At 43.1% G+C, this 22,174-nt stretch overlaps 1 protein-coding gene and 1 long non-coding RNA gene across 6 annotated transcripts in view; both read left to right on the forward strand.

Annotated features, from left to right (window-relative positions):
- The window catches only part of FAM184B (family with sequence similarity 184 member B), a 186,884-nt gene that overhangs the window by 40,627 nt on the left and 124,083 nt on the right, over positions 1–22,174 (forward strand). The gene's annotated exons all lie outside the window — the stretch shown is intronic.
- On the forward strand, positions 7,215–10,322 carry LOC125163627 (uncharacterized). Its single transcript, XR_007151521.1, has 2 exons — positions 7,215–7,314; positions 8,221–10,322. It is a non-coding gene; the product is annotated as an uncharacterized LOC125163627 (long non-coding RNA).

Genomic DNA, 22,174 nt, shown 5'->3' on the forward strand with positions numbered 1-22,174 from the left:
GTTTCCACGCTGGGGCTACTATAAATAATGCTCTACAAACATTACATTCCTGTGCAAAGTCCTTGTGTGGACACACATTTTCATTACACTCAGGTAGATACCTAGGAGTAGAATTGTTGGATTGTATGTTAAGTTTATGTTTAACTTTTGAAGAAACGGCCCAACTATGTTTCAAAGCGACTCTGTCATCTTTCATTGTTCAGCCTACTTTTCCAAGAAAACCTAATCCAACCCCACGCACTCAGTTCTCAAGTCACAATGAAGTACACTTCTTTGCTTACTCCATGGTCACTCACTTCTCTCTACTGTCCTCTGGATGTCTCCTCTCCTGAAATGTCTTCATCTCTAAAAGTTGAGTACTACTTATCTATTAAGTCTCACTGGCTCCAAGAAAAGCCTTTGAAAAACCTCACTTTTGGGGCGCCTGGGTGGCGCAGTCGGTTGGGCGTCCGACTTCAGCCAGGTCACGATCTCGCGGTCCGGGAGTTCGAGCCCCGCGTCAGGCTCTGGGCTGATGACTCAGAGCCTGGAGCCTGTTTCCGATTCTGTGTCTCCCTCTCTCTCTGCCCCTCCCCCGTTCATGCTCTGTCTCTCTCTGTCCCAAAAATAAATAAACGTTGAAAAAAAAATTTAAAAAAAAAACCAAAAAACAAAAAAAACCCTCACTTTTGAAATTAGCCATGCATTCATTCACTAGTTGTGCATTGATTATTTTTTTCTTACATCTGTTTTTCCAGAAGTTCGTACAATGCCTGGCACATAGTAGACTCTCAGTGAGCTTGTTAAATTTAATTAGAGTTTCCTCCCACAGACTTGGTAAATATCCTTTCATGATATTTATCCATCTGATGTTATAGTTGATTTGTAGATAGTATGTCCCTTAAAAATCATAGACTCTAATTTATTCACAATACTTTGCACCTGGTAGACACTCAGTATGTATTAGTGTGGTAAATATTCATTTACATGGATTCACATTACAGTCATCTGGGGAGCTTTTAAAAATACACCAGGGGTGGGGCGCCTGGGTGGTTTGGTGGGTTGGGTGACCAGCTCTTGATTTCAGCTCAGGTCATGATCTCATGGTTCATGGGATGGAGCTCCACATCAGGCTCTGTGCTACCACCGAGGGAGATTGGGATTATTTCCCTCACGCTGTGGCCCTCCCCCGCATGCGCACAAGCGTGCTCTTTCTCCCTCAAAATAAATAAATTAAATTAAAAAAAAAATATACACCAGTGAGCTGACAACTAGATGCCATGCCTGATCCTAGACTGGAGTCTCTACTGGATGGAAAAATTGCTGTGAGGAGACAGTGGAGTTGACTGACAAACTGGAATTTGATGATAGAGAAAGTAAAAGCATTTATATCACTGTGAAATTTGCTGGAGTTGACTGTATACCGTGGCTATGCACCAACATGTCCTTATTCTGAAGTAATGCACTTTGAAATAGGTCTTACTTTCCAGGACACGAGTGTGATGTCTTATTCTCAGAGCATTTTATCTTATAAATAAAATATAGAAAATAGAATACAGAAAGAAAGCAAACGATAAAACAAAGGGCACTGATGTTAAGAACAGGTGAAAACAAAGGGCACTGATGTTAAGAACAGGTGAATGGGTGTGGGGATGTTCTTTGTGCTGTTCTTCTGGCAGTTTTTTTCCTAAGTTTGAAATTGTTTCCGAATAAAAAGTTAAAAACAAACATGAAGCATACAACGCCCCAGGCCCCACCTTTGAAGGAGACGAGAGAGAGGTGACAAGCATTGCTGTTTTCTCAAGGCCAAGAGCAACCGTTTCAGAACAAGTGAAGGTTTAAACAGTAAAGTGGATGCAGAAGGGTTATTTGGGCAACAGGAGGTTCCAAATCCATCCCTATGAAAGCCTTTGGGAAGCTTTCAGTCTTGAAAACATCAGGCAGCTTGGCCCAGCCAAGCCTGGGACAGTCAGGCCCACCTCTGCTTTTGCTCTGTCCCAGCAATCTCAGGCTGATTCTTTTTTTTTTTTTCCAGGGCTCTCCACATCCTCATACCCCAGAAGGCTTGGCATCCCTCATACTCAGGGATTCCCCAGTTTCAACTTTCGAGGGATAGAAAGTCTTGCCCCAAATAGAAGCTTTAATGAAGACCCCTTTAAATTAGAACAAGCAAATGAGTGGGAAAGTGTGCGTTCCCTGCCCATGAACCATTTCTCCAACTGAAGACTGACTCTCGGAACCCGGACCACAAGTAACCACATACCCACGGCCCTCCCTCTCATCTCCCAATCAGAGAAAATGGGCCCGGGCGACAATGAGCAGTTCTGCTAGGTGCCAGAAGCTTCCCAGCTAAAAGTAGAAGGAGTAGACTAACCCTACGGGACCCTCTCAGTCACTGTTTTAAAAACATCTCCGCCAGTCTCTTGGAAGACCCTGCAAGCAAGGGCCTGCAACTTCCACACATTCGTGATACCTTATGATTTGTTAGTGTTTGTAATCTTTTCTTTTTGAGCTTCAAGGCTTTATATTAGTTCCCAACCCCCCTTTCATTTTTCACTTATTTATCTTATTATTTTTTTTTAATTTTATTTATTTGTGGGGGGAGGGGCAAAGAGAGAGAGAGAGAATCTCAAGCAGGCTTTGCATTATTAGTGTGGAGCTCGTCGCAGGGCTCAGACCCATGAACCATGAGATCATGACCTGAGCCGAAATCAAGAGTTGGACGCTTAACCAACTGAGCCACCCAAGTGACCCTATTTATTTATTTTATTAAGTATAGTTGACACATAATGTTATATTAATTTCAGGTGTCCCACACAGTGATTCAGCAATTCCATACATTGCACCATGATAATCATTGCATGATACAACATTGTAATAATATTATTGACTACATTCCCTATGCTGTACTTTTCATCCCCTTGACTCATCTATTTTATAACTGGAAGTTTGTACCTCTTAATCCCTCTCACCTATTTCGCCCATCTCCCCAAATCCCCCTCCTCTCTAGCAACTACCAGTTTGTTCTCTGTATCTATGAGTCTTTCTGTATTTGTTTGTTCATTTGTTTTGTTCTTTAGATTCCACATATGAGTGAAATCGTATGGTATTTGTCTTTCTCTGTCCTATTCCACTTAGTGTTGTACCCTTGAGATCCATTTGTGTTGTTGCAAACGGCCAGATTTCATTCTTTTTTTTGTAGTGTGTGTGCTCTCTGCAAAGCCTTTGACACACTTACTCATCCTGTGCGCACAGCAGTTCTGCATGGCAAGGAGGGAAGCACCATCTCTAATTGAGAGAGAAGAAATCTGAGACCCAGAAGAGAGCCAGCATTCTTGCCCAATGTCACATTAGTATGTAGTGACAGAACCAGGACATCCAGAACCTAGTGCTGGGTGTGTGTGGAGGGTGGGGAATATTTCTTCCCTGGTCATCCTTATGTGTCCAGACTTAACCTCTCCCAATCATCTTTACTACTTTTTCCCATGGAAGGGGGAATGCGTATCCAATTACTGAGGCTAAGAGTAGGAATTGGGCAGAGCTCTTTCCTCTTCCTCCTTTTTTCTCAAGGAGCCATCTGCCCATAGAAACGCACGTTGTCTGCCATGCCATTGGTTTACATGATCTCCCCCAGGTCCAACGTCTACTCAGACATATTAGCAGAGACAATGGTACTAATGTGTGAGGGAGATAGTGGATGTCTGTAGGGATGGAGTGGGGGCTATTGTTATGGAGAGATTAAGGAAAAACAATGACAATTTCTACTCAAAGTTATCTTTTCAATCAATTTAAACTTGATTTGTTTCTAGAGGGATACTTCTTACTCTTATTTATGCTAATAAATAAAAATTAAATGAAAAAAAACATGAAGACACGTGGAGAGCTAGCTAATGAATGATTTGGGGGTTTACTGTGGACTGTTCTTCCTCCTGATCTGGACGTGGCTGGTATCAGCTTAAATACCAACTCTTTAGAGAAGTCTTTTCTGACCTTCTGAGCCAAAGGGGCCAACTTTCCTCATCTCTAATTGGAAAAAATAAATGTTTCTTCCTTGGTAATTTGACAGAAGAGGTTTTACTGACTGCAAATGGAGCGTCTCGCCCAGGGCTGGTCATATTGTGAGCTTGATAGACACTGGCTTCCCATTCCTTTCTGGACTGGAAGAAGTGCAGAGGGACAGGACTCTTGCCCAGTTGTCCAAAGCAGCAGTGGGAACAAAGCCAGCTCTTCTCTGGGACAGAGAGGCAGGGTCCAAAGGCAGTAGGAGTGATGCCTGTTGCCACAGGGGTCCTCAGCCACAGGCTGCCACTTGAGCCCTGGGTTTTCATGGCTTAAAGGTGTGGAAGCTTTATTGTACCCCCTGACTCCCGTAGCTTCTCTGAAAATACCCTCCTGCTTGCAGGAGCTTGTTTGGGGACAGATGTTCACTCAGTTCCATACCAGTTTGCTTTAGGATCCTAGATTTGAAAACTGCAGATCTGTTTTAACAAGTTCTCTCTGTTGGAATCTTTTCATTTAATGATGTGATTCATGGTATAAAGATGGCTTCCTCACAAAAATCTTTTTGCCATAAAACAAGCAAATGAAGTACACCTTAAGTGGGGTGTCTGAACTCTACTAAGATAACCTCCACTTTTGCATGACCATTCTGATGTCTGCATCAATCCTTTTTCGACACAGCAGCCAGAGTGACCATAAAACAGGATCAAAGCCTTGGGGCACCTGGGTGTCTCAGTTAGTTAAGTGTTGGACTCCTGATCTCAGCTAAGGTCATGATCTGACAGTTCGGGAGCTCGAATACTGCGCTGGGTTCTGTGCTGATGGCTCAGAGCCTGCTTGGGATCCTGTCTCTCCATTTCTCTGCCCCTCCCCTGCTTGTGCGCTCTCGCTCTCACTCTCTCTCTCCTTCTCTCAAAATGAATAAACTTAAAAATAATTTCCCTTATAAAAAAAAAAACGAATCAAAGCCTCACACACTGTTGGTGGGAACACACAACATTCCACCTGCTTTGGAAAACAGTCTGGCAGTTCCTCCAACAGTTAAACAGAGTTATCATATGAACCACCAATTCTGCAGTACCCACGAGAAATTAAAACATACACCCACACAAAAACTCATACACTTTTCATAGCAGCATTATTCATAATAGCCACAAAATAGAAATGAGCTAAATGTCCATCAGTGGAAGAATGGATAAATGAAATGTGGTACAAAGTACGAGGTGGGGGGCAGGTAGTGGCTAAGGGATACAGGGCTTCTTTTTAGGGTAAAGAATATTATGTTTTTATATAATATATATTTTAAGTTTATTTACTTTTGAGAGAGAGAGAGAGAGAGAGAGAGAGAGAGAGAGTGAGTGGGGGAGGGGAAGAAGAGATCCCAAGCAGGCTCTGTGCTGTCAGTGCAGAGCCCGACACAGGGCTTGAACTCACCAACTATGAGATCATGATCTGAGCCAAAACCAAGAGTCGGATGCTTAACTGCTTAACTGACTGAGCCAACTGAGCCACCCAAGTGCCCCCCTGAAGGGAATATTCTAAAGACAGTTGTAGTGATGGTTACACAACTCTGTGAATGTACTTAAAGCCACTGAACTGTAGTTTAATTAGGCAAATTGTATGGTATAAGAATTGTATCTCAATAAAGCTGCTAAATTAAAACAACATTAAACAAAATAAACTGAATCCTATCTTTCTCCTGCTTGAATCCAGTTCTGAAAGCAAGTCCTGGTGACTTCACCCCATAAACAAATAACGAATCAGTCCATCTCCATTCTCCTTGTCCACCTCCACCTCTGCTCCAACCCTGGCTGTGGCCTCCTCAGGATCCTGTGGTCTACCCGGGCTCCTCACACAGTGGCGAGCATGAGCCTTTAAAATATAAACCAGAACGTGTCGTTCTTCTGTTTAAAATGCCGTGCCTTCCTGTTTCTCTTGGAATGAAATTTGTTCACCTAGAATACATTCTCAATGGTGGTCACTTGAGGTGGCTGCTGACCATCTCAGTGTCACCTACCGGGCCACATCGTCCTTCTTTTTTGGCCTTTCAAATGTGCCCAGTTTGTGCTGCTCAGTGTCTTTGTCCTGTGGAGTCTTCTGCCCAACCCCTGGCTTGGCTGACCAGTCTCAGCTCAGATGTCTCTTCGAACCCGGCCTCCCTGTGCCCCTAGACTGTGTTGCTGCCCTGCTCATTTCTGAGGTCCTCTTGGCTCTATCTGCTATTTTCTTCTTCTCCTCTCTCTATTTATTGCCTTCTCTTCTCTGCAGAGGAAGTTCCTTGAGGGCAGGGATTTCTGTGTGCTTTCTTTTCTCCTCTACCTCTAGTGCCCAAAACAGTGCCTGGTTAGTGATCGGTGCCCACATGTGCTCATTGATGGACTAAATGAATACAGCTCTACCCTGACCTTCCTCTGCTCCTGGGATAAAGTATCAAATTTTAACCAGAGTCTACATACATTTTGTGGGAAAGTGGGGAAGCTCTTCTCAAGGCCAGAACTCAGGAGGTGCTACTCTCTAATTTTCTGAGTGCTGTGGGGAACTGGTCAAATCTGACAAGTAAGTGGACTTCTTCCATTCCCTCCCAAGCCAGCATCTGACTTAGTCACTTCCAGCCCCTGACTACGGACACAGGGTCTGACCAAACTTGGTGCTTCCATTGGTCAGATTCCAATTCCTTCAGGACACCAGAATTATAAGGTAAAATAAAAGAGCAATGACCAATCATATACTATTTTAGAAGAATGCATCCAGGGGTACCTGGGTGGCTCAATTTGTTGAGTGTCTGACTTCAGCTCAGGTCATGATTTTGCGGTTTGTGGGTTCGAGACCTGAGTCAGGCTCTGTGCTGACAGCTTAGAGCCTGGAGCCTGCAAGCCTGGAGCCGCCTTCGGATTCTGTGTCTCCCTCTCTCTCTGCCTCTCCCCTGCTTGTGCTCTGTCTCTCTTTCTCAAAAATAAACATTAAAAACAATTAAAAAAAAAGAAAAACATCCATTTTAGAAAAATCAAAAATACAAACAACAAGATTTTAAAGCATTTTCAAATATGTAATAACTATAGTGATATAATAAGTAATATTTTTACACATCCTACTATATAATTCCCCATGCAAATATAGACATATAATTTGCAAAAATAGGGTTACATGATACATAACTACTGTGTTACCTTCACAATAGATCTTGAGCTCTCCAACATAATTTTTTTCAATGTTTATTTATTATCTACTGTTTTTATACAGCAAGCAAATTACAATTTTGATATGTTACCAAGCAAGAAGTATGAAAACATTGAACAGCCCGAGGCATCAAGGAAGTTTCCCTGAGAACTATTATTGGTGGGCATTTTGGTTGATTCCAGTTTTTCATTATTGTAATTAGTATTATGATGGATGTTCTTGAGACTACACATGTGCTATATTATTTTCTTTGGTTAAATTTCTATGAGCAAAACTCACCTTCGTTACAGGTAGACTCCTATGAAGGAATATCAGGAAGTTTGGAAGGGAGAGACCTGGAGAGAGGGCTATTTTGTGACTAGTTGAAAGCAGTCTCATATACAAGATGTTCTCCTGACTTGTTAACCGCAAAGCTTGCCATTTTTAAAGGCATTTATTACAGCTCTCTACCTCTATAAACTGCTGGGACAGTTCCATGAGAGCAACATTCATAGTTTCTGAGACCATGATGTACAGTGGTCCCCCCCTTCTCCGTGGTTTCAGTTACCTAGGGTCAACTACAGTCCAGAAGCAGATGATCTTCCCGATACAGTGTGATATACATGTCACAATGCCTGTGGCATTTGCCTCACTTTGTCTCATCATGTAGACATTTTATCATCTCACATCACCACAAGAAGGGTGAGGACAGTACACTAAGACATTTTGAGAGAGAGAGACCACATTCACATAACTTTCATTATAGTATAGCATTAAAGTTGCTCTATTTTATTAGTAGCTATTGTTGTTAATCTCTTACTATGCCTAATTTATAAATTAAGCCTTATCATAAATGTGTATGTGAAGGAAAAAACCTATAGCACGTACAAGTGAGTTCGGTACTATCTGTGGGTTCAGGGCATCCACTGGGGCTCTTGGAATGTGTCCCCAGCAGATAAGGGCAGGGAGAAGGGGCTACTGTAATTACTTTCAAACTACAGTGACATAATCACAGGCCCAGATTGTCATTTCACATTCTGACTGTGTAATGGACCTATTTGAAGTTACTGTATTCTGATCCTCCAGAGTAAGAGGATGTCGCTCAAGGATGCTCCTGGGTTGCTCAAGCCATCAGAAAAGCAAGCAGCTTCCTCACAGCTCAGGGCTCCAGTGGAATCTGTGGCACATGAGCTGCTCTCCCTGGCTTGTCCCTGGTCTCCTGAGAAAACCTTTTCCTTTGCTGTGGAACTTCAAAACAGGAAGCAGGGAGGCCTGCTTGTGAATCATTGATGTCATCATCAGACATAGTGTTCTCCTCAGTCTTTCGAAGCAGAATGGTGGTGAAATTTTCCTGAAAAGCTATGCCCCTGCCTGCTGAATTCTGAACAGCTACCATAATAACTTTGCCCCTTGAACTTCAGGCTCCCATTTGGTTAACAAGCAAGCCCAAGAGACTGCTCAGTCTTTTACTGCTTCGTGCTAATTGTATGCTTGGCAGACGCTGTCTTCTCTTGTTGGTGACTGTGGTAGACACACACAAAAATTGTGTCCCCGGTAGACACCAAAGCTCTGGAACCCGTGAATCCTACCTTATTGGGAAAAGGAGCCTTTGAAGGTTAAGTGTCTTGAGATGAGATAATCTTCTATTATCTGAGTGGGTCCTAAATCCAATGACAGGTGTCCTTACAAGAGAACAGCAGAGGAAGATTTGAGATGGAAGAGGTGAAGGCCTTGTGACAATGGAGGCAGAGATTGGAGAAGTGCTCCTACAAGCCAAGAAACACCTGCAGCCACCAGAAGCTGGAAGAGGCCAAGAATGGATGATTCTCCCCCTGCGCTTCAGAAGGGAGTGAGGCCCTACAGGCACCTCGACTTTGAACTTCTGACCTCCAGGACTGTGAGAGAATAAAGTCCTGTTGTTTTACTTTATTTTTTAAAGTATTTATTTAAGTAAATTCTACACCCAATGTGGAGCTTGAACTCATGACCCTGAGAGCAAGAGTCCCACGCTCTCCTGACTGAGCCAGCCAGGCTCCCCTAAAGTTCTGTTGTTGGAAACCAGTCTGTGGGTGACTTGTTATGGTGCCACAGAAAGCAAATACACTGGCTTCTTACAATCCCCTCTTCACCATTACTGAAGGCTACTGCTCTCTCAGATATCTGCTGAGCTGCTCTCCTCTCATAACCGTCAGGGTTTTTTAACGAAAATTTAGACCAGCAAAGTGTGGGGCTCAGGCAGTGATGCATTTTGAAAACTGCACTGGTGGCTGTGACTTCAGCCTGACTCCAAGGCCACTGCCTCTGGCCTAGGCGATAGGTCCTGATCCGTTGCCGGGCCCGGGCTTGGCCTGTCTGGTAGCAGCGAGATTGCATGTTTGTCTTATTTCCTACACTTCTCTAGAAGCTCTTGAGGCCTGTGCTGCTCAGACGTTAGTATTAAACACACGCGGCTAGGCCCACCTTTAGCACTTTGCATTCAGTCGGTCCCCAGTGAGGGCTGAGAATATGCATTTTCAGCCAGCTCAGGTGATGCTGCAGACTTCAGGTTGAGCAAGCCTGTAAGGTAACCAGGACTCTCTGTTTTGTCTTCCTCATTTTTGAACTTTCAACAGCTTGGAGCATAAGGCTCTGCTCTCAATAATAGTAACGGGAGTCGGATTAGTTTGAACTGTTAAACCTTTGAGGACAAGGTCCGCATCTTACACCTTTTTTCTATGTCTTTAGTGCTCCATGAGTGCCAGGACACGGCGAGTGCCAGCAGGAGACATGAAAGGGCAGGTGTGCCAGCAAAACTCCCATCTGTAAGAGGTGGCAGCACATCACAGGAAGGGCCCAGGGATGGCAGAAGCGGCTCCTTCAGAGAAGCATTGCATTGTTGGGGACCGTCATCAAAAAGACGGGACCACCAACTGACCTGTGAGCTGGACCCGGGCACCCCCTCTCCTGCCCTTGGAATGTGGGTTCCGCTTGCCTTTCCAGCTCCCAGAGGCTGCTCCAAGGACACAGCCTTGAGAGGGTGATGTGGTGTTGAAAACCACCAGTATATACGTGACCGGGCCTGGTGAGGGCCTCATAGTAACCTTTTAAGATTTGTAGGGTGGGTGCAGGCGTCCGTTTGTCTTACTGTCACCCAAGATAAGCCTCGTATGAAAGGTCCCTTTGCTGTTATTAAAACTGCCACCTACGCACCTGGAGTGGCCTGCCTCTTTCTTGGGTCGCTCCTCCTCATGTCATTCGCAGTGTCTTAAACAGGCCTTGGATCAATTCCAGGTTTTGAAGGAGTGGCAGGTGTTAGTCTGCTTAGTTTACCTGCGTGTCTTGGTCTAGTTTTGCACTCTGCTGATGGTTTTGTTATGATCAGGGTGACAGAAGCCCTTGTGGGCGATATCAGAATGAGGGGCATGCCGAGAGGATGTTGGGGGTGGGTAGCATGGGGGCGGGTAAGAGCGATACCTTGACATTTTGAAGACAAAGTTTGTCTCGATCATAGTTTTGTTAGGTCAAACCAGTTCCAAGAAAGTGTGAAAGAACCTGTTTTCTGGTTTTCGTGCATCATCTTGCCAGGGTAGCCTGCCCTTGAGAAGCACGCCCCTGAAGCGTCTGCTTTTCCTTGCTCTTGCAAGCTCATTAATGGCGTTTTCCCAGAGACCCAGAAATAGCAAATTCCATTAAAAGCCTTATCATTAAACACAATACAGCTCTTTATGTGGGAGAAGGATGGCCTCTGAATAAGAGTCCATTAGGGCTGTGGGCCGGAAAAAATGGGTCAGCTTTCTTTTAAAGGAGAAATTAATACAGCAGGCAAGAGCCAGCAATACTGGCGACATTCGTCTTGCAAAGCTTTTCCTCTCCATGCTGCCAAAGTGCTCCTGTCCAGACTTGCTATTCCTGTCCTCAGCCTCCTGGAGCACGGCCCATTGGTCCCAAGGAAGCCTATCAAATTATCTGGTGACAGCCTAAATAAAAATGAGTGGGGAAATTAGAACAGAGTATAGGGGTGTGTGTGTGTGTATGTGTGTGTGTGTGTGTGTATTTGTGAGCAAATGTAAACTAAACCATGCCTCAGGAAAGCAAATGCTAATCAGTAACTCATGTGCTGACCTCTCTCCCCTTTGGTGGGTCCTAATGTGAGTTCCATGAAAAGTGGTTCATAGCCACATCCATGACATGCTATCCCCAGAGAAGAGCTGACAGAGAGAAGCTTGTTTCCATTACAGCAGGTGAGTGCTCAAAAGGGCTGTGCAGTGTGTAGTATTCTCATTGTGACTTAGGGAAGCAGAGGCACAGGGCCTTGTGGGACCTTGGTAGTTGGAGTTGACTGGTAGGGGAAGAACCAGCACTGAACAACAGGAGCTGGGAAGTGAGCATCCCATTGAGATGCCAGGGACACAGTGTCTGAAAAGCCTAGGCAGCACAAGTGTGAGTCAGGCTGATGTCTGCAATGGGAGAGTTCTTCAGCTGTGTGGGCCAGGACAATGAGGGGTTCTAGAAGGTGGGTGATTCAGAATTCAGGGGAGCTGGCTGGTAGAAGTAGGTATTTGGAATTCTGTCCAAATTCAGCAGGATCGCCTGCTAATAGGATATGGACAGGGAGACCCAACTCTACGAAAGGAGGATTTGGTAGTGGCAGGTTCTTGGCAAACGACATGGAGAATTTAAGGACTTTGTAAGATACTCAAAGGGGGAAATATGTTGTGGGAGATTCAATATATAGTTGTGCTAGCTTGGATGTTTGCATTAGTGTTCAGCAAATACTCCTATCCCCTTCCCCCATCCCATGAACAGAGTTTGCTTCCTCATTCCATTGATGATGGGCTTCTTCTTGAACCTGCTTTGGTCCATGGAATGTTAAAGGCTGTGAACATGGGCAGAGGCCTTCGGTGTGCTTGTGCCATTTGGATATTGCCATGAGAAAACCATGTGCTGAGTGGCCACAGTCCCTATAGTCTGGCCCCAAAGGAGCAGACCTGAATCCAGCTCTCACAGCTTGGAGCCAAACCCGGATGATTCAAAATCTGAAACATGGGGCAGATCCACTCAGCCAAGCCCAGCCTAGATCAGCTCAACCATATAGTTAGCCCGCATGAGAAAAAAAAATGCTTCTTGTAATAAGTCATTGAGTTCAAGGGTAGTTTGTTTTGCAGCTATGGGCAGTCCCTAAGGCAGTAGGGTTGGACCTCAGAAGAAATAGCTAGGCTAGAGACTGGATTTTAGGAATTATTAACTTATAGAGGATAGTTTGTTTATTTCTTCATTTACTCCTTCACTCAGTAAATATTTGGTACAAACTGATTCTGGACTGGGTACTTCCATTCATTGCTATGGAGATTGTTTAAAATCCTTGTAGAAATAGGTCTTTTGGCAGCTTTCCCAGGGAGGATTTGCAGCATTAGAACAAAAGACTGTCAAAAATGGAACCTTCAGGATAGCTATCCTATGAAAGAGAGAGAGCCTGAGAGAGCCCTGAGAGAGATATTGGGAGACATAGGTGAAGCTGGTGTTTCACATGGGAGGAGAGGCCTTGAAGAGGGAGTGTTGACTGGTGGTGGGTGGTGCAGAGATGGAAGGTGGTTTGAGTCCTGAAAAAGAAGCCATTATAATTGGTCATTGGTGACCTGGGTGTCATTAGAATGATGGGCCACGGTTGGGAGAGCCTGGCACAGGGAGCCAAATGTTGACATCTGTATTAATTGGCTCAGGCTGCCATAACAGAATACCACAGACCATGTGACTTAAACAATTGAAATGTATTATCTCACATTTCTGGAGGCTGTAAGTTCAAGAACAAGTTGCCAGTGATGTTGATTTCTGTTGAGAGGGGTCTCTTCCTGGCTTGTAGACAGCCCCCCTCTTGCTGTGTCCACACATTGCTTTCCATTGTGCATATGCGGGGAGAGGTTTGTGGTGTCTCTTCCTTTTCTTATTGGGATGCTAGTCCTACTGGATTAGGGCCCCACCATTATGACCTCATTTAATTTTAATTACCTCCTTAAAGGCCCTCTCTCCAAATACACTTACACTAGGGGTTAGTAATTCAAAGTATAAATCTGGGAGGGCACCCAATTTAGTCTCTAAGAGCATCAGAAGACTTGGGTCTGGTTCCAGCTTTGCCACTGCTTGGATCACCTCTGTGAAATTCCCCGAGGACTCCCTGTCTGGATCTGTCTAATGGACACAGTGCCCACCTCACCTGCCTGCCTCAGGGTTGCTGCAGGGAGAACTTTGTGCCTCTTTGCTGCTGCTCCTTGTTGCCTTTTCCATCTATATTCCTTGGGAATATAGCTCCCCAGCTGTCCCTGTCTACCCCCACCTAGGTTCCTGCCACTCGCCTAGACCACTCTCCTGAAGATGGGGAAACATCCCTTCCCCCTGGTGTTCAGCCACCACAGAAAGAGCTCTGAAGGCTATCTCATACTTTAGTTCCCTTACATTCTCTTCTATGGGGGAACAAGCCACTTGTTTTTGAGGTTTCTATGTCAGAGAACACATGATAGCCACCACCTTGAGCTTGCTTTGTGTCGTCAGTCAACCAGGGCCCAGGATGGAGCCCGGGCATTACCTTAGGCTTATGGCAGGGTATCTCAGCCTGGGCCCTACTGACATTTGAGGCCAAATAATTGTTGTGAAAGGCTGTCCTGTGCATTGTAAATGTTTAGCAGCATCCCTGTCCTCTACTTATTAGATACCAGTAGCCCTCCCCTAGACAACAAAAAATGTCTCCAGATGTTGCCAAATAACCTCTGGGGGCTGGGAGGGGAGGTCCAATCAACTCCTGTTGAAAACCAATGACTTAGGCAGACTTTGTTCACTCAAGGCTCAAGCCATATTTGGACAGTGACTTTGAAGAGCCTTCAGTTCACTATCTTAGGACTTAATCAGAAGTCACAGAGTCCCCTGGAGAAGAGACATTTCTTCCTGGAAGCCCAGGAGGCTTCTGTGTAAATATGCAACAGTGTGGTGGTTCTTGCTGGTAAACCAGAGTTTCCAAGGGAGACCTGGGGATTGGGCTCCCCATTTTCCCAGAGGTCTTTTAAGACTCTAAGTGCTCTTAACATTAAAAGGACAAGTCACACATAAATAGCAATACCTAACAATGTTGAATGCATTGCCTGAGTCCAGGATGTGTGTCTTGTTTGGTTATTTATTTGGCAAGAGACACGGACAGACAAGGGGCAGCCTGGATGTTTTTCTGATTTGAATATCTGGTTGACCTTGAATTTCCTCTAGAGCTTCAGCTCCTCATGTGCAAAATGGGCATTTCAATCCCTACTTCCTCCACTGGACTGTTGCTTAGGTGAGAATTCGTATATGAATTCCTTACCAACTAAGCATGTTATGAAATCCTGAATTGTTTAGGGGCCCTAGTCAGTCAGGTCTGGATTCACATCACTCGTGTGCCCCAAACCGTCTGAAGCCTTAGAAAGTTACCCAACAGATTCCTTAGATTCCTCACCTGACAAATATTGGAAGCAGTACCTACCTTGATGTGTGAAGATGGCAACTAACTGACGTAGCAAATGGATTTAAAACAAAAGCGAATGGCTGAAGATTTTCTTGAATTAACTTTAAGAACCTAGCTAGATGCCCTATACCCAACTTTGAGCTGCTCGCTGAGCTCTGATGCCATGCAATGGAACACTTCTCCCAACATTTCAGGCAACATTTCTGCCGCCTTGACCCCCATAGAGGCGGTTCTTGGGGGAGTAAAAGTGTCCGGGCAGTGTCCACTGCTTGACAATGTCTGAAGAAACTGGACAGCACTTCAGGGCAGTGAGCTAATCCCTAAAGGGAATGAGTCCAGTGGAAGCAGGGACGTGGAGCTGGTGGAGACCAGAAGAAACAGAAGCCAGTCCCCTGAAAACCCAAAGGATGGATGGTGCTGAGATTCCCACTGTCTGTTTAATGGGGGTTCCGGTCACATTTCCTTTGACTCCCAAGGATAGGATAGGATGCTCCAGCTGACGTCAGACTTCTACTGCCTCAGAGAAAAGATAAATACATTATCTTTTATACCTTGGGGGGGGGGGGTGGTTCTGAACTGGCCGATAGAGGCTGATCCACCTTTTCTCCACCTTTTCCCAACTATCTTTTATTCTCATTTGTTTTAACCTTTCCCAACTTTTTAACCCCTTAAATCAAGTAAACCATCTAAGCAGAGAGATAGTGAAGTTGAACACCACCATCAGCGTGACAGTGTAGAGTGCCAAGGAAAGGGGAAGCGTATTGTGATCCCTGAGCAGTGCGCACTTGTCACTCAGGCCTCCCTCCTGCTAAGTGCCATTTAACAGCCTCCAAGTATCTTATCACCCCTTTCACTTTACTGTGGCAGTGCCCTCACTTATGCAATAAAAATGACGTCACCCTTCTGCAGATGCTTCAATAGGCACTAGAGGTCAAAACCATCTCTTCTTCCTACCTTGGAAAAAAATGTACCTGTCACATTTCAGAAACAGATATAAAAGCCTGGACCTGGAAAAAAAAAACCCAGTCATCTAAATTATCTTCCCAACAACAGACAGGCCCTTGGCTGTTGCTACAGGGAGGCAGGTGGTTAGCTACTTGGCTGGTTGGTTCCAGGATGCATGAGCCCATAGTGAAAGCAACGATGGGCTATTTGAAATTTCAGCCAAATACACCGCAGTTGCCAGTACTGAATAAATAATCTCTGATGGCTAAGCTGATGCTAAGATTTATCATACAGTATTGCTGCTTCCAAGAATATATAGGAACTTAGTGTTGCCCTAAAAGTGGTTCAGTTTTAGAAACAATGCACAATTAAATTAGTACTGACAAATGGGGGCAAGTTTTAGTCCCACACATTCCTTCAGCTGGAAATGACCTAGAGATAATTTAGTTATTGGCCCAGTTCACACACTGGAGACTAGACTAGCTAAGAGGCTTCTCTGAAGTCACACAGCTAATTAGTAGCAAGGCAGATTTAGTTGGGGGTGGGGAGGAGGTCATTTGTTTTGTTTTTGGCATGTTGAGTTTAAAGGTCTTATGAAACATCCAAGTCAAGATGTCAGGGAGGCAGCTGGTTATTTTTAATGGTCCTTTAAGAGAGAGATCAGGGTTTGAGTTACAGATTTGAGGGTGGACATTGCTAAATACCTTACTCACATATTTCACACATCTTTCAACCCTTGTTTCTTTTTAGTAGAAAATGGCATTAAGAGCCTGCAGTCTATATGCTGAGGGCACTCATTGCTACTAGGTTGTTCCTCAAATCTAGGCCTTTTTTTTTTTTTTTTAAAGTAGGCTCCATGCCTAGCGCAGAGCTCAACACGTGGCTCAAACCGATGACCCTGAGATCAAGACCTGACCTGAGATCGAGTCAGACCCTTAACCAACTGAGCCACCCAGATGCCCTGAATCTAGACCTTCCATGCAGATATATGAAATATGTATTTTTCTAAAGATAAATTACATCATGGTTTCATATTGATACTTGTAATTCAAGCTGAAAGTGTATAGGGTTTTTAATTCAACCTTAATGATTTTATATCTGTAGGTGTCATGAACAGACGCCTAACTTGCATCAAGCTATTTGAGAGTCATTGCTCCTTGAACTGTTACAGACCTGCATCAGTTCATAGGCCCAGAGCCCCTTAATCTAGGGGAGAACAGGTCCCCTTAAGAAAGAACTCACACCTCGGTACTGAGTCTTTCCCCAAGGGGAACTGTTGTGTGAGTGTATGAGGGTAGCTGTGTCCTGGAGAAAGTTGGGTACCTAGACCTTTGAGGATTATTGGACATTGACTCTGAGAAAACTGAGGCACAGAAACGCTAAATAATTTTCCCCAAATCACACAACTAGTAAGTAGTAGAGCCAGAATTCAAATCCAGACATTCCATGCTATTAATTACTATGCTTCACAGTCTTTCATGTAACCACCATGGGACTAGGATCTATTCTCAGTGATGTTGGGGTGACCTCTCTGAAACCTATTGGATCATATATGCAGCTACATCACATCCTGCATTGGCTCCCTATTGCCATTAGAGTAAACAGGGCCATCTGTGATATGCCTTTTTTTTTTTGCCTTTCCAATCTCATCTTCTGAATACTTCCTGGCCTCACCCCATGCACAAGGCATGCCAGATGACCTAAAGATTTGTAAACACACCATTTCCTTCCACCTCTTCTTGTGTTTACACGTTTCCTCAGTTTGATGTTCTCTCTACCTTAACACTTCCCAAGGTCATGTTCAAGTGGCTTTGTGAAGCGTTTATGAATCACCCAAGGCAAACAGATCCCTCCCACCTTGGGAACTACCACATATGGCACTCTCCTCCATGACAGCATCATGGACAATACATTCCACTGGCACAAATGCCCATGAGCAACTTGAGGATACTGTCCATGGCTTGTGATCTTTGAATCTGTAGAGCTTCTTATATAGAGCTAGAAACATGGTGGCCTTTCACATATTTGCTGAATTAATAAAAAAAAATGAGGGGCGCCTGGGTGGCGCAGTTGGTTAAGCGTCCGACTTCAGCCAGGTCACGATCTCGCGGTCCGTGAGTTCGAGCCCCGCGTCAGGCTCTGGGCTGATGGCTCAGAGCCTGGAGCCTGTTTCCAATTCTGTGTCTCCCTCTCTCTCTGCCCCTCCCCCGTTCATGCTCTGTCTCTCTCTGTCCCAAAAATAAATAAACGTTGAAAAAAAAAATGAATAAACTTAAAGGAAAGCTGTGGCTTGATTATAATGGCCTTGAATACGCTGAATAGTCTGCTTTCCAGCCAACCATCCAAATGACTCTCCAGTGAATTCACTGTCAAACTAACTTCTATTTGTTTTCTTTAATGCACAGATATAAAAAATAAAACAAAAATGTCAAATTATTCCACAAGTCAGATAACCAATGTGAAATATTTAAAAAAATTGCAGAGAAAGACAATTTATACATCACAGAGAGGTAGACAATGAAAAATAAGTTCTTCTCATGAACCTATTGGAGATTTCCTGTATTTTCTTCTGTGAAAACAAAATTTATACATATACTACCATATTATTTAGCTATACATAAATATATACATATCTATTTTTATGCAAGTCTAGTTTTTAAAATTTTACACAAATGCTATTATGTACACTATTACTGCTTAAAGATTATATTAATATTATCACATTATACTAATTATATTAACACATCTTGGAGACCCTTCCATTCTGCACATACAGTTCTACCTTAGCCTTTTTTTTTTTAAAGTTTATTTATTTTAAGAGAGAGAAAGAACAAGCAGGGGAGGGGCAGAAAGAGAGAGTGAGTGAGAGAGAGAGAGAGAGAGGGAGAGACAGAATCCCAAGCATGCTCCGTGTGGTCAGTGCGGATGTGGGGCTCAATCCCAAGAAACGTGAGATCATGACCTGAGCCGGAACCAGTAGTTGGACTCTTGACCAGCTGGGCCACACAGGAACCGCTCTAGCTTAGCCTTTTATTTTTTTTTTTTTAACTTTTCCTTTCTTTTTTTTTTTCTTTCTTTCATTCTTTTTTTAATTTTATTTTTTATCTTTTAAATTTTACATCCAAATTAGTTAGCATATAGTGAAACAATGGTTTCAGGAGTAGATTCCTTAGTGCCCTTCCCCATTTAGTCCATCTCCCCTCCCACAACCCCTCCAGTAACCCTCAGTTTGTTCTCCATATTTATGAGTTTCTTCTGTTTCTCCCCCCTCCCTGTTTTTATATTATTTTTGTTTCCCTTCCCTTGTGTTCATCTGTTTTGTCTCTTAAGTCCTCATATGAGCGAAATCATATGATTTTTGTCTTTCTCTGACAGACTAATTTCACTTAGCATAATACCCTCCAGTTCCATCCATGTAGTTGCGAATGGCAAGATTACATTCTTTTTGATTGCTGAGTAGTACTCCATTGTATGTATATACCACATCTTCTTTATCCATTCATCTTTCAATGGACATTTGGGCTCTTTCCATACTTTGGCTATTGTTAATAGTGCTGCTATAAACATGGGGATGCATGTGTCCCTTCGAAATAGCACACTTGTATCCCTTGGATAAATGTCTAGTAGTGAAACTGCTGGGTCGTAGGGAGTTCTATTTTTAATTTTTTGAGGAACCCCCATACTGTTTTCCAGAGTGGCTGCACCAGCTTGCATTCCCACCAACAATGCAAAAGAGACCCTCTTTCTCTGCATTCTTGCCAACATCTGTTGTTGCCTGGGTTGTTAATGTTAGCCATTCTGACAGGTGTGAGGTGGTATCTCATTGTGGTTTTGATTTGTATTTCCCTGATGAGGAGTGATGTTGAGCATCTTTTCATGTGCCTGTTGGCCATCTGGATGTCTTCTTTGGAGAAGTGTCTATTCATGTCTTTTGCCCATTTCTTCACTGGATGATTTGTTTTTTGGGTGTTGAGTTTGACAAGTTCTTTATAGATTTTGGATACTAACCCTTTATCTGATATGTCATCGCAAATATCTTCCCCCATTATATCGGTTGCCTTTTAGTTTTGCTGATTGTTTCCTTCACTGTGCAGGAGCTTTTTATTTTGATGAGGTCCCAGTAGTTCATTTTTGCTTTTGCTTCCCTTGCCTCCAGAAACGTGTTGAGTAAGAAGTTGCTGCAGCCAAGATCAAAGAGGTTTTCGCCTACTTTCTCCTCAAGTATTTTGATGGCTTCCTGTCTTACATTGGGGTCTTTCACCCACTTTGAGTTTATTTTTGTGGATGGTGGAAGAAAGTGGTCCAGGTTCATTCTTCTGCATGTTGCTGTCCAGTTTTCCCAGCACCACTTGCTGAAGAGACTGTCTTTATTCCATTGGATATCCTTTCCTGCCTTGTTAAAGATTAGTTGGCCATACGTTTGTGGGTCCATTTCTGGGTTCTCTATTCTGTTCCATTGATCTGAGTGTCTGTTCCTGTGCCAGTACCATACTGTCTTGATGATTACAGCTTTGTAGTATACCTTGAAGTCTGCGATTGTGATGCCTCCTGCTTTGGTTTTCTTTTTCAAGATCTCTTTGGCTATTCAGGGTCTTTTCTGGTTCCATACAAATTTTAGGATTACTTGTTCTAGCTCTGTGAAGAATGCTGGTGTTATTTTGATAGGGATTGCATTGAATATGTAGATTGCTTTGGGTAGTATTGACATTTTAACAATGTTTGTTCTTCCTATCCAGGAGCATGGAATCTTTTTCCATTTTTTTTTTATGTCTTCTTCAATTTCTTTCATAAGCTTTTTATAGTTTTCAGTGTATAGATTTTTCACCTCTTTTGTTAGATTTATTCCTAGGTATTTTATGGTTTTTGGTGCAGCTGTAAATGGGATCAATTCCTTGATTTCTCTTTCTGTTGCTTCATTGTTGGTGTATAGGAATGCAACCAATTTCTGTGCATTGATTTTATACCCTGCATCTTTGCTGAATTCATGAATCAATTCTGGCAGTTTTTTGGTGGAATCTTTTGGGTTTTCCATATAGAGTATCATATCATCCGCGAAGAGTGAAAGTTTGACCTCCTCCTGGCCGATTTGGATGCCTTTTATTGCTTTGTGTTGTCTGATTTCAGAGGCGAAGACTTCTAATAATATGTTGAATGACAGTGGTGAGAGTGGACATCCCTGTCTTGTTCCTGACCTTAGGGGGAAAACTCTCAGTTTTTCCCCATTGAGGATGATATTAGTGTTGGGTCGTTCATATATGGCTTTTATGATCTTGAGGTATGCTCCTTCTATCCCTACTTTCTTGAGGGTTTTTATCAAGAAAGGATGCTGTATTTTGTCAAATACTTTCTCCACATCTATTGAGAGGATCATATGGTTCTTGTCCTTTCTTTTATTGATGTGGTGAGTCATGTTAATTATTTTGTGGATATTGAACCAGCCCTGCATCCCAGGTGTAAGTCCCACTTGGTTGTGGTGAATAATTTTTTTTAGTGTATTGTTGGATCTGGTTGGCTAATATCGTGTTGAGGATTTATGCATCCATGTTCATCAGGGAGATTGGGTCTGTAGTTCTTTTTAGTGGGGTCTCTGTCTGGTTTTGGAATCAAGGTAATGCTGGCTTCATAGAAAGAGCTTGGAAGTTTTCTTTCCATTTCTATTTTTTGGAACACCTTCAAGAGAATAGGTGTTAACTCTTCCTTAAATGTTTGGTAGAATTCCCCTGGAAAGTCATCTGACCCTGGACTCTTGTTTTCTGGAAGAATTTTGATTACTAATTCTATTTCTTTTCTAGTTATGGGTCTGTTCAAATTTTCTATTTCTTCCTGTTTCAGTGTTTGTAGTGTATATGTTTCTAGGAATTTGTCCATTTCTTCCAGATTGTCCATTTTATTGGCATATAATTGCTCATAATATTCTCTTATTATTGTTTTTATTTCTGCTGTGTTGGTTGTGATCCCTCCTCTTTCATTCTTGATTTTATTTATTTGGGGGCTTTCCTTTTTCTTTTTCTTTTTGACCAAACTGGCTAGTGGTTTATCAATTTTGTTAATTCTTTCAAAGAACCAGCTTCTGGTTTCATTTATCTGTTCTACTGGTTTTTTTGGTTTCGATAGCATTAAATTCTGCTCTAATCTTTGTTATTTCCTATGTTCTGCTGGTTTTGAGTTTTATTTGCTGTTCCTTTTCCAGGTCCTTAAGGCATAAGGTTAGGTTGTGTATCTGAGATCTTTCTTCCTTCTTTAGGAAGGCCTGGATTACTATATACTTTCCTTTTATGACCGCCTTTGCTGTGTCCCAGAAACTTTGGGCTGTGGTGTTATCATTTTCATTGGCTTACGTGTACTTTTCTATTTCCTCTCTAACTTCTTGGTTAGCCCATTCATTCTTAAGTAGTATGTTTTTTAGTCTGCAAATATTTGTTATCTCTCCAATTTTTTTTCTTGTGGTTGATTTCGAGTTTCATAGCATTGTGGTCTAAAAAATATGCACGGTATGATCTCAATCTTTTTGTACTTACTTAGAGCTGATTTGTGTCCCAGTATATGGTCTGTTCTGGAGAACATTCCATGTGCACTGGAGAAGAATGTCTATTCTGCTGCTTTAGGATAAAATGTTCTGAATATATATGTTAA

The sequence above is a fragment of the Prionailurus viverrinus genome, chromosome B1, assembly GCF_022837055.1.
Source record: "Prionailurus viverrinus isolate Anna chromosome B1, UM_Priviv_1.0, whole genome shotgun sequence".
NCBI lineage: Eukaryota > Metazoa > Chordata > Mammalia > Carnivora > Felidae > Prionailurus > Prionailurus viverrinus.